Raw genomic sequence first — 12,236 nt, 5'->3', positions numbered from 1 at the left:
CCCCCCCCCCCCCCCGATACTCTACTACATAAAAGCATTCATAAGACTGAGTTCCCCTTTTGCTTTGTGATGTTTAGAGAAACTGTGTTTTGCCTGCTACGTTGAACCATAATACAATGAATGCCTACAGCTCAGCAAGTCTCAAAATCAGTTCATTTATTTCTGATGCCTACTTATGAATAGGGGGTTTAACATTAGCAACCCACATGTAAAACTGTATTGGCTTAAGTGTTGAATCAAATCTGAGTCAACATGTCTAATGTTGTTGCACCAGTAACATTGGTTTTATAGCGCAAATATTAAATATATCTTCAAAATGTTTTTGTAAGCTGTTATACCCTCTTCTTCTGTAATTACCTACTTAAAATCATTCAGTTTATCTTTTATTACCACTAAATTGCATTTAGGATTGTCTTATTTCCCATATCTATTGTTTTTCTGTGAATTGCTATACTAAGATAAGATAGGGCTTAATTCTGATATGCAGATGTAGGTAAAAATGCACTGATGTAAGTGGTAGTATTTTTTATTAGGACTCCAGGATGTAGAACTTAACCTCTCCCCATTTGTTTTATCCTCTAATATTTTATCTTTTTGCCAGTCTTTTTTCATGGTCTCTGTCTTTTTCTAGTGAAGTCTTGAAATTAATCAGTCTGAGTCAGACTATATTAAGGTTATGTGAAGATATGCATATATACTGCATCTTGCTCTCTCCCTTGAATTTAATTTCTTTTCTTTTTTTTTTGGTAACATCTCTAAATTCATGTTGGATTTTTGTGCCTACATCCTTCTCTATATTAAAGTAGTTCAATCAAGAGTCTACACTTTGTATTTCTGATTTCCTCATTTCATAACTGCTATTCCATTCACACACATCTCTTTTTAAGGTAGCTCAATCCTAGTGATTTCTGTGCAGTTCTCTAGGCTCTCTTTATCATTCTATAAATTCTTTGTATAAAATGGTATGTTCCCAGACCATCCTACAGGTCATCTGTATATTTAATCACTGTACAATATATTTCTCCTAGATTATTAAAAAAAACCAAACCATAGATCCAGTATTGACACTAGCAGGATCTGCTTGATACCTCTCCTTTTCCTTTAATTTTGTACCACTTATAACTGTTCTACTTATGATTCAGCAGCAGATTTGACATTAATTCTGTGGTTTTCCTATTCAAATCAGAACATTTATATATATCCAATTAGATACTTCTGAGAGACTATGTTAAAATGTTATGGATAGATTCTTTGGTTTGGATAAGCTGAACATAGCACAGGACCTAAGAGGATTTGATCAAAATTGGCATCTTTATGCTTCCTCAATCCCAGAACTGTATGCCAAACTCAGCCTCTGGAATACGTTAGAACAGTAAGAGCCAACCTTTTTGGCAGGCATGCCACAAATTAAATCCCATGTCCTCTATGATTACCACTCCACTGCCATTCTCCTGCCTGATCTGCTGCTCTGCTTTCTGCCCCCTCCCCCCTCCCCAATCTCTCATGTGCCACGCAGAGGCTGTCCATGCCAGTTGTGGCACATGTGCTGCAGGTTGGCCACCCCTGAGTTAGAATATCCTTCAAGATGTTTGGTTGTATCTGTGACTGCTTACCAACCTGAAGAAGCATTCTTGTAATGTAGTCCTGACTACAGTTCCTTTACCCTGGCCTCACTTTAGGATCTGTTGTGGAGTAACAAAAGTATCATGCTGCAGGTGACTTTTCCACCATGTCCGCATATTCTTATCTGGTCTGTGAGGGTGCTGTTACAATTTACCTTTAAATAATCCTAAATCTATGGAACGTTAGGCAGCGTTAAAATTAGAACCATTTCACAGTAGTTAAGGCTTAATGCCATCTTTGACCTGCACACCTGTGACTTGCCACTACAAGGCCTGGCAAGCAGGGACATGGCCAGGAGCCAGGACTCTACCCCTTCTCTAGGAGCACAGGCCTGGGGGTTAAGCATAGTGAGAGCGTGGAGCCTGGGGAAGCATGCCAGGAACTAACTGCAGCAACAGCATGGACCCTGGGGATCACAAGCAACTGGTAGGGGGGACACAGGGGGGCACATGCCTCTCCCTGAGATTGGTCCCCTGATTCGGCACTGCTCAGAATGGGGCAGTTTTTTTGCCACGTGGGCCGGCAGTTGGGGGGGGGCGGGGAGGGGCACTAAGTCCCAGCACAGAAGTATAGGAGTGGATATGGGCAGACAGGGTTCTTTGGGTGAATCTGATATTTTTTATTCGACCAACTTAATAGTTGGGAAAAATTTTTTTAGCAAACTTTTGGGTTTAAAAACCCTTCATCAGGCTGAAGAAGTCTCTGCACTTGGTGTGTGCTCTTCCTGGGTGGAATTAATAGTAAAGAAGCTGGGCTGCATACAAGACAGGCAGTCAGTGAAGATGTAAATTGAAGAGTCAGTGGGTGAGAAACAGGCTGGGTGGGGGAGAGAAGGGGGATGAATGTAGCAGTTAAATAGTGGAGAGGTACCTGGGGAGTCAGATGTCAGGCAGGTTATAATGTGTCATAAATCCAATGCCTATGTTTAGTCCATGATTTTTTGTAACCAGGAGGTTGATGAAGTGAAGTTCATAGGCTCACCTCTGAGAAGTGCTTTGTAATGGGGCTTTTGGCCCGTCCCCGGGCCCGCCCACAAATTGTGCCCCCCCAGACTCAGGAGGCATCAGTCACCTGTGCTGGGGAAGCATGCCTTCACAGGCTCCATGCTCTTGCCACACTCAGTGCCAGGCAGCCCTTTGCCCCCGTCCCACAGGAGCACGGAGGCTGGGGAAGGAAAGCCCCTCCAGTCCCCAATTCTCTTGGCTCTCTAGATGTGAGGCAAAGGCTTAGCCCTCTGAGGGGAGGGTCATAAGCTTGGCATCCAGTGCAGGAGCCTGAATTGGTCTCCTGGGGTCCTAGGAGCCAGCAGTGTGGTTCCATGTGGACTGAGGTCATACCCACTGGTAGTGGGTGGGGGTGTTGTTTTTTGGCACCAATACCGTCCCCTGATCAATACAGCTTGGAAGGGTGGAAAGTTTGGCAGGGGTAGAAGGGTTGGATAACTACAAATTCCTCACTTTATCTCTGTGGAGCAGACTAACAATTTTCTAGCTTGAGCTAGGTAGAATAGCTCAAAGATAACCCTTGTCTCAAGTGCCCTCTAACTTTAAAATGCTTAGAGGGTCCATAACACAGTTTAACACCCTTTGATGCATGGACACTCCCATTTTAAGTGTCTTTCAAATGATTTAAAGGTAACCTGTAGCACCATCATGAGGAATTAGTTTTGCAGGTGGGGACATAGAGTTGAGACGCTATTTCAAGCAGAGTTGAACTCTAATTCACAGTGGGAGCATCTACATGAGATGTTCACTGGGTAGCTGACTAATTAGCTCTGCAGTAAATGTCTCAAAATCTACACGTGCACCCCTATTAGGGCACAGGAAAGTAATAAATTCTGCAGCAAGGTAGTGCTTGTATATACAAGTACTACCCTGCAGTGAAGTTTTTTCATGTGCAGCGATGCACGTGTAGAGGATGACCTGGCTGGCTGGGGCATGAGGGTGTTTCAGTGCAGGGGCTGCCTGCAGGTTAGCCTTGCACTGAATCACCTTTGTGCCCCAGCCAGCCCCTCTGCAGCACATTGAGCTCTGTGGCTAACAAGCTGCCACCCCGCCATTCCCCCAGTCCCTTGCGAGCCTGGGACTGCTCCAACCCAGCTCAGTGTGCTACAGTCTGGGCTTACATGTAAATGGTGCATCTGGGAGCTTCCCAGGAGCAATAAGCTCCGGGGCACTAAGCTCCAGAGTTTATTGCTGTGCATTAATGTCATGTGTAGATGCCTCCAGTGAAGAACACAGAGGATGGTAGTCCTGTCCCAAATTCTAGTTCTTCCAGCCATCAAAGTCCTCTCTCCGCCATACCTGTCAGATCCTCAACCTCATAATATGGAAGAACTGCTGCTGAGGAGAAGGGCCTAGAGCTTCCTTCACATGGTCCTTCATAAGGTCTCCAAGTCTTTCATATAGGCTCCCTTCTATCCCCCAGAGTGCAATATTTGGCTCATAAATTTAGTTTAACATGTTATGTAAATACCACAGGAATGTAGATTGATTCTACCAGGAACCTCATTCTAATTTTCCTTGCACTGTTTTGCACCAGTGTAACTCCATTGACTTAAAACTGGATTTCGTTTTAATTAATGGAAAATTGACATTATGCCTTTCTAGACTATGCAAATAATAGGAATGTGGAAACAGGCATGCTATTCATTTCCATGCTTATTTCTTTGCTTTGTGCTCGGTCCACTGTATCTGCCATTTCATTTATTTGCACAGTCTCTATGGCCAGCATGCAATGGCCAGGGGAGCCTTGAAATATTTTCATCCAGAAATGTTTAGGCACAGTTACTCTGGCCACAGTGGGCAGGTTCTCTATTGTAAACTCTACCTGTGTTCCTCATTTTAAAGCCGTGAAGTACCATTGAAACCCAACAACCCTTTATATATTTTTCATAAGGCACATTAGACCCAGTAGGCAAATTTAAACAAAGTGCTTGACATAACATGCTGAGCACTGAATACACAGCAAAGAAAAATGAGCTCTTTTCTGGTGAAGCAGGACTGAATTTTTTTTAAATACTTTTTTTCTAGCATTCTCCAAAATGCTGAAAAAAGCAGATTTTTAGGCTACAATGGAGAAGATTGATTTCCATCTATATCACTGTTCATCAAAGAATTCTTGCTGCATTTTTGTTCCCATAAATTCTCAGAGAGATTGTAGGTAAAATAGGTTCTATTATTTGTCTTTTCTTTTTTTAATTAAACTTACTAGCGATTGTAGCAGTTAATAATAATCATCTACTTGGTAGAATTATTCTTTTTTAAAATACTTAATTGATTTAACCATAAATTGAAGCTGTATAGAAGTCAAATTGCCACAGTTCACTGTAATTTTAAAAATGTTGCTCTTTGCAGTTCATCTCCTATGACAATTAATTTCTGTTAGCCTAAACCATAGCCATGCCTTTTCTTTCACTGTTTTTTCTTTTGTTTCAGGTAGCTATAAAGAATTAATATATGTGGCAGTTCTGCTAAAAGGTTGTTATTTGATTTACTTCTGAAGAAGAGCTATATTGTAAACTATAGGACTAGTTTAGGAATACTGATCATGGTATAATGTAACTGATATATGCTCCACATGGTGTTGGACATTCTTGTCTGATAGAAAAATGAGTTTTTGCTGATGTAATGGAGCTGTCTTGAATGTTAATTTTATCATTTCATCTTTGCATTAAGTTAGGAAAAATCAGTACTTTTGAAGCAGAGTTAGGAGTAGAAAACGTTCTTTCTCTCCTCAAATCTATTTGAAATAAATACTGAAATAATAGTGGGGGGAAATGGAGCTTCCTGAATAATGAAAGTTTAACCTTCATTAGTTATAAATACAGGAAGTTAGTGTATGAGCCCTACAAAAATTGTTTGTATGCGTGTATGCAGATATACAGATATGAGTAAATATTTGTTGCATCTTCACAAAGTACAAACATGCATCTGGTGAATATGTATCCCAAAATCAGAAGATTGAGGAAGGGGAAATGTTATTTGTTTTATGTTAGAGCTAGCAAAAAGAGTCTCCTCTTTCCTTACTGGAAGATCTTATCCAGTTTGTAAGGTTTTCATGTTGATGTCCCATGAATTTCTTAAGTTACCTGCAGCTCTCTCTTCTCCTAATGAAAAGACAGGGTTCTAGCTTTTGCTTTGAGTTTCTTATTAATTATCATGTATTTTATGATAGTGCCTAAGGCAACCAGGAAAGGCACTGTCTTTAGACAGACTACAAACGTGGGCAGATGAGAATAGGATGGGGTTCACCGTAGACAAATGCAGGGTGCTGCACCTTGGGAGAAGGAATCCACAGCATTCATACGGGTTGGGGAGTTCCCTTGTTGAAAGCACAGAGGCGGAAAGGGATCTCGGAGTCATTATTGACTCCAAGATGAACATGAGCCGCCAATGCCAGACCGCAGCCAGCAAGACCAGCCATACCTTGTCACATCCAAAGGTGCATCTCAAGCCAGTCCAGAGAGGTGATACTCCCCCTCTATGCGACTTTGGTCAGGCCGCAGTTGGAGTACTGCATCCAGTACTGGGCATCACACTTCAAAAGGGATGTGGGCAGCCTGGAGAGGGTTCAGAGGAGGGCCACCCGCTTGGTGAGAGGGCAGCAGGACAGGCCCTACGAGGAGAGACTGAAGGACCTGAACCTGTTCAGCCTCAGCAAGAGGAGGTTGAGGGGGGACCTGGTGGCTGCCTACAAGCTCATCAAGGTGGATCAACAGCAAATAGGCAGAGCTCTTTTCTCCCCAGCACCACCTGGGGTGATGAGGAACAATGGTCATAAGCTGATGGAGAACAGGTTTAGGTTGGAGATCAGAAGGCAATATTTTACAGTCAGGGTGGCCAAAATCTGGAATCAACTTCCCAGGGAAGTGGTCCTCGTCCCTACCTTGGGCATATTCAAGAGGAGGTTGGACGATCACCTGTCTCGGGTCTTGTGAACCCAGCATTCATTCCTGCCTGTGGCAGGGGGTCAGGCTAGATGATCTGTTCAGGTCCCTCTTGACCCTAGCTACTATGAAACTATGAAACTGTCCAAGCACAGATTAGTAGATGGTTCCCACCCCAAAGAGATTTTAAACAAGTCAGACAGATACAAGGTGGGGAAGAGGTGTAATATACAAGTGAATGAACAATGTGATGGTAGCAGACTGTTATTTCTATGATTTCTGAGGGTTACAATTAGTTGAGAGAGATTAGTTAGATGGAAAAGAGAGAAAAGGATAGGAAAGTAGAGATAGAGAAAAGACAAGGGAAAAGGGTAGACAAGGCTGAGGAGGAAGTTTGGGATAACCAACCAATCAGCACAGGGCAGAGGAACTCCTATCAAAGCTATAGAAATTCTCTGCATAACTAAAGTTTTTTCCTTTGGCTGCTTTTGTAGGAGCCCTGCCTAGTTCCTTTTTGCATTTTTCTCCAGGCTTAATGAGTTGAGAGGAAAGGGGTACTCCCTGGGTGTTCCTGCCTCAGAGTGCCTGTGGGAGATCTCCCCTGCACAGCTCTGGGCCCAAGGGTATATTGAGTCCAATGTGGCCATGTGGGCTCCATTCTAGCCTTTCCTGTCAAAGAACAGAGCAGAAGTGCATGCTTTGGCTGCTTCTGCCATTGCTTCCATTGGTTGGACTGCAAGCTTTCCTGAAATGTATATAGGTGCATGGCTGTGTGTGTATATTTGACAGCGGTTCTCAACCTTTTGCGCCTTATGTCCCATCTATATAAGGTCAAAAAATCCTGGTCCCACCAGTCAACGGGTGTGTGTGTGGGGGGGGGTGTCTCCCAGAGGCCAGTTGAAGAGTGAGGGGGGGCAGCAGCCAGTCAAAGTGTGCAAAAGTGAAACCAGTCGTCCCACTGAGGCACTTCCAATTCCCACTGGTCGAGAGACCCTGGTATATGATATGGTATATTGTATTACATACAAAATGTTGAGGATTTGTTGTAGATCTTCTTTAATTACATATAACACCCCAAACACAAACTATCCTAGAAGATGTGACATAGCAATTTACTGTAGTTTGTATTTAATTAATAGAGTAAGTACCAAATACTGCTCTCAGTTGCACTAGGGCAACCCTAGTAAATGAATGGGTTTACACTAAATCAAAAACTATTTGATAAGAGTTTGGCCCTATGTTTGTAACTGGCATACAAATAAGCAATCCTAAATCCCTGATGGCTCTGGGGCCAGGAATAAACTGTTGCTGGGAACAGCAGAAGGAAATGAGCTAAAATTTCAAGATTTAAGATGAAACATACAGGGTGCATCTACATGTGCAATTAGCACATAACAATAAACTCCAGCACAGTTCATGCCAGAGTTTATTGCTCCTGAGCTCAGCATTTACACGTGCGCCTGGGACTGCAGCACACTGAGCTGTGGTGGAGCAGCCCCTGCTGGCAGAGGGTCTGGGGGTTCAGCCTGCCAGCCTGGGGCAGCTCTGTCCTGGCTCAACATGCTGTGGAGGGGCTGGCTGGGGCATGAGGGTGCTACAGTGTGGGGCTATCCAGCAGGAAGCCCCTGCACTGTAGCACCTTTGTGAACCATCCAGCCCTGGTCACCATCTACATGTGTGTTTTGCAATATGTAACTACTCCACTGTAGGATAGTACTTGTCCTGGACAGTGCTACGCTACCACTGAGTTAATCAATTTACTGCACCCTAATACTGGCACATGTGTAGGTGGTGATGCTTTACTGTGAAGCTAATTAGTCAGCGTCACAGTAAAGCTCGTGCATAGATGGACCCTCTGTAAGTTAAATTAGCTTTTGTTATTGTTAATATATAGTCCAATTCAGTACTGCTTGCAAATGCTATTTTCTATTTTTCTTCCTGAACAATGAGTCCTGGAATGGGCTATTACATTATGTATATATACAATATTGTTGAAATAATTTGCAGCACTGGATGTTATCAGAGGAGAAGCTAGTATAATTCAATTCCCTTTACTCAATGCTCTTTTTGGGGAAATGTGCTCTGGCTCCATCCTGTGTGTCAAATCAATGAATCAATCTAACAGAATATTTCTAATCTGAGAATTCACAGGAATGGGTCAGTTACATGTAAACTGCAACATTTCATTATATACTGTACACTTTCTCTTTTCTGATTGTAGCCTTTTTGTTCATTGTTATACTTATTCATAGCAGTTAAATAATACTCCTGCATTTTTTTTCTAAACAGCAATAAGAATCTTTTTCAAGAGATACTAAAGGATAGTGTGTACCTGCCAAGGTGTTTTAATAAAGATGCTACAAACAAAAATAAGTGGCTCTGTGGTTGCCTTTTTGTGTATGTACAGTAAGTTAATGCTCGAACAGATGCCCTAATGATTACACTTAATAACCTGGAACATCATGCACACAACTGGTACAATCAGTTTTATGTAATAAAGTTTCCTTTACCTTATACTGACTTCTTTAAAGCATATGAATAAAACTGCAATTTGGTTACCACTTATGCATGCCAAGTGTTTCTGCAACAAAGATTTCAGACAGGGAGGTCAGTGGATACCTGACCTGAATTTAGAAAACCATATTAAAGGAAGAAATTGGTTCTAGAATATTATTTCCTAAGATATCCACAGGGAATGCACAGTTATAGTTATTCAATGGCTTCAAATCAGTGTAGAAGAAACAATGCTTGCAATATTTGGCAGCATAAAAAATAAGTTTTTTACAAGGAATTTTAAAATGACAGTTTTGGCTAATGTCTCCATCTGGTTTGTAACATAACCAAAAATCAGTAGATAAAAAGCTCCATGCATATATAACACATATCTTGCCAACTGGCTTTTACAAAGGCAATAATAGCAAAGAACACTGGCAAATATAAACATGATCATTGGTCAACTCAGTGGTAAAGCTAGCTTGATTACTGCTTACATCTCAGTCTGTTTTTGAGGGGTGTTTCCCTTGGAAATATTTAATAGGATAGATAGGAATTATATGGTTGGCTCAATAAATAGAAGCCAAGTGGTTATTAATGGTCATATATCACATAGGGAACCATCAAACTGATGTGTGATATGCAGATAGGGAAACATTGTCAAGCTGAGCGGTTCAAGAGATAAAGCTAGGACTATTGCTATTTTATCAAATTGTTAACAGCCTAGAGGAGAGAATGGATAGTACACAAATTAAATAGTAGGTAACACAAAGTGAGGAAGAGACCCAAACACAATGGAGGATGGACAGAAGCTATAATTTGAGCTAGAAAAATTACATAAGTGGGTAAAAATTAAATTGAATGAGGTTTTATAAAGATAAATATGAAAGGCAAAATCCTGAGAAGTGCTGAGCAGACACTAAATATCTGCAAGGACTGTGGACAACTAGGGAGTTGCAGGTGTTCAGCAGCAGACTGATGTTGCTTGAAAGTCTGTCAGAGCTCTTCACCTCAGAAGAAAATGTCCCTGGACTACTTGTAGAATGGGAGATTGCCAGTTAAACATCTATACTACAGACAAAGCTTTGGAGAAGACTGCATTTGATTCTACACTAAAATACAACACACTGAATTTGATTCTACAGTAAAATACAACTTCAAACAATCAAATTCTACACCAGAGGTAGGCAGCCCCCAGCACAGGTACCAGAGCGTGGCACACAAAGGCATTTTGCTTGGCGCACACACTTCAGGGCGAACAGCAAGGAAGGGGCTGGGGCTGCACTGCCACAACAGGGATCAGGCCCCTTGTTGCTCTCCCACTGTTCACCCCTGGCGTGCCAACATCTTACAAGCTGAGGTTGTGGGGGGTTTTGGCACTCTGCTCAAAAATGTTGCTGACTCCTGTGCTATACCATGTTGTATCAAAGGAAGTATTTCATATAAGAGCAGGCAGATACAGAGCTAGTATCCAACATGTAGGAGGGGCATGGAGGGCACATGCCCCCACCCTGAGATTGGCCCTTCCTGGATGGTGAGTGGGGGGCAACAGCCAGTGACCCCCCTGAGATTCTGGGGGCGTCAAGAGAAGCGCCAGTGGCACTGCCAGGTTTGCTGCCGCACTTCTGGTTTTCCCGCCGGCACTTCCGCCACCGGCGGTGATCGCTCCTAGGAGTACCCGCCCAGCCCCCTCAGCAATCAGTTGGTGGTGCCCCCCAGTATCAGGAGGCACCAGTCGCCCATGTCTATCGAGTAGTTGAGATGCAGCCTCAGAACTATTATAAAGCAGCGGTGCTTAATGATTTGGCCCCATGGGCCAGAAGAAAGTCATGGGGCCAAGCCACAGGTCATATCAGACACCATGTACTGGCATCGGGCCCTGCACCGCCCCCATGCACCTGGATCAGGCCCCAGGGCTCTACACTGCCCCCACCAGGCCCCATGTGCCAGGATCAGAGTCCCATGTTGCCTCCACCTGACCCCATGCACTGAGACTGGGGTGCACGCTGCCTTTGCCCATCCCCACATGGCAGGATTGGACTCCAGGGTCCAACATTGCTTCTGCCTAGCCCCTCATGCCCGGATCAGGTCCTGCACGCCTGATTTAACATGCAGAGCCACTGCCCATAGGGCTCTCTGCACACTTATGGAGAGCCTTGCAGGCTGGATGACCCAGCACCTGGGGCCAGATCTGGCCTGTGGGCTAGGAGACCCCTGATGTAAAAGAAATGGGACGTGGAAAGTATGGAAAGAACGTGGGTAACTCTGCTTTACTCCTCCCACTTTTGCACAACATTCTTGGTGAGAAACCTGCTTCTGGGGGTCAAAGCAGAGCCGTCTTTGTGAACCCGCTGTCAAGATTATCAGTACCTGACCACGAACACCTCCTCGCCTTGGATTTAGACTGCTCACTGGCTGGACCAGAGTTTATTTATTGCTTCTTAACTGTACGTTGGTGCTGGAAGGTTTCTTCTGGCTCTCAGGCCACATCAAAACTAGCAATGATACCTATCAAAAAACAAATAAATTGCAAACAAGTAGTTAAATGGGACCAGTCTCAAGTAAAAGCTGCAACAAAAGGTATTAGCATTTCTCCCTTTTTACCAGTTCCTAATACCACCTTGCTAGCTACCTAGCAACCTTTGCGACACATGGCCATTATAGCTGTTCAGTTACCTGTGGGGCCCTTGTTTCATTTATCTGTAAAAGGCTTCAAAAGGGCTGAGCACCCTAAGCTGAAGTCAGCATGAGCTGTGAGTGCTCAGAAAAAGAGGTCCAGGATGGAAATCCCTGCTAGATGTCACACAAGGCACTAGCGTTTGTCTCTTTTGAACCTTTTCTTTATGGTCTCTCTCTCTGTCATTTTCCTTACGTTGCTACTTCATCCTGTTCTCGCTATCCCCCTCCCCTTGCATTCCTCTTCCTTACTCGCTATTTCTCCAGTCTCAGTCACTGCCGCCACACAGACCTCTCGCTCTCCAACTGCCCAGGCCAACTGTCACCCCAACCCGCCGGGAACCTTCCGGCCCCAACATTCCTCCCCCCAGTCCAGCCGAGACACCGCGCCCCAGCCTCCTTCCCACTGCTTGATGCAAGATCTGTGGGGTTATTCACTGACCACGCTTAACTGGTATTGCCCCAAAAGGCAAGTTAACCCAACTGTGTCAATGCACTTCCTCTTCGGTAGTCCAGCGTCAGGCCGGACCAACCAGCTGGGGGTTTGATGCTGAAG

The 12,236-nt window shown here is 43.8% G+C and overlaps 1 protein-coding gene across 1 annotated transcript in view; it reads right to left on the bottom strand.

The window, feature by feature from the left end:
- Positions 1-11,453, bottom strand: part of ABCC12 (ATP binding cassette subfamily C member 12) — an 83,013-nt gene extending 71,560 nt beyond the window's left edge. The window contains exon 1 of the mRNA XM_006034972.1: positions 11,375-11,453. The gene's annotated coding sequence lies outside the window, so the exon portion shown is untranslated. The remainder of the gene's footprint in view (positions 1-11,374) is intronic.
- Positions 11,454-12,236: the final 783 nt, after the last annotated feature.

Source organism: Alligator sinensis, unplaced genomic scaffold (assembly GCF_000455745.1).
Source record: "Alligator sinensis unplaced genomic scaffold, ASM45574v1 scaffold1107_1, whole genome shotgun sequence".
In the NCBI taxonomy this organism is placed as follows: Eukaryota; Metazoa; Chordata; order Crocodylia; family Alligatoridae; genus Alligator; species Alligator sinensis.
The sequence above is the reverse complement of the archived record's forward strand: the minus strand, read 5'-3'. Positions and strand labels throughout refer to the sequence as shown.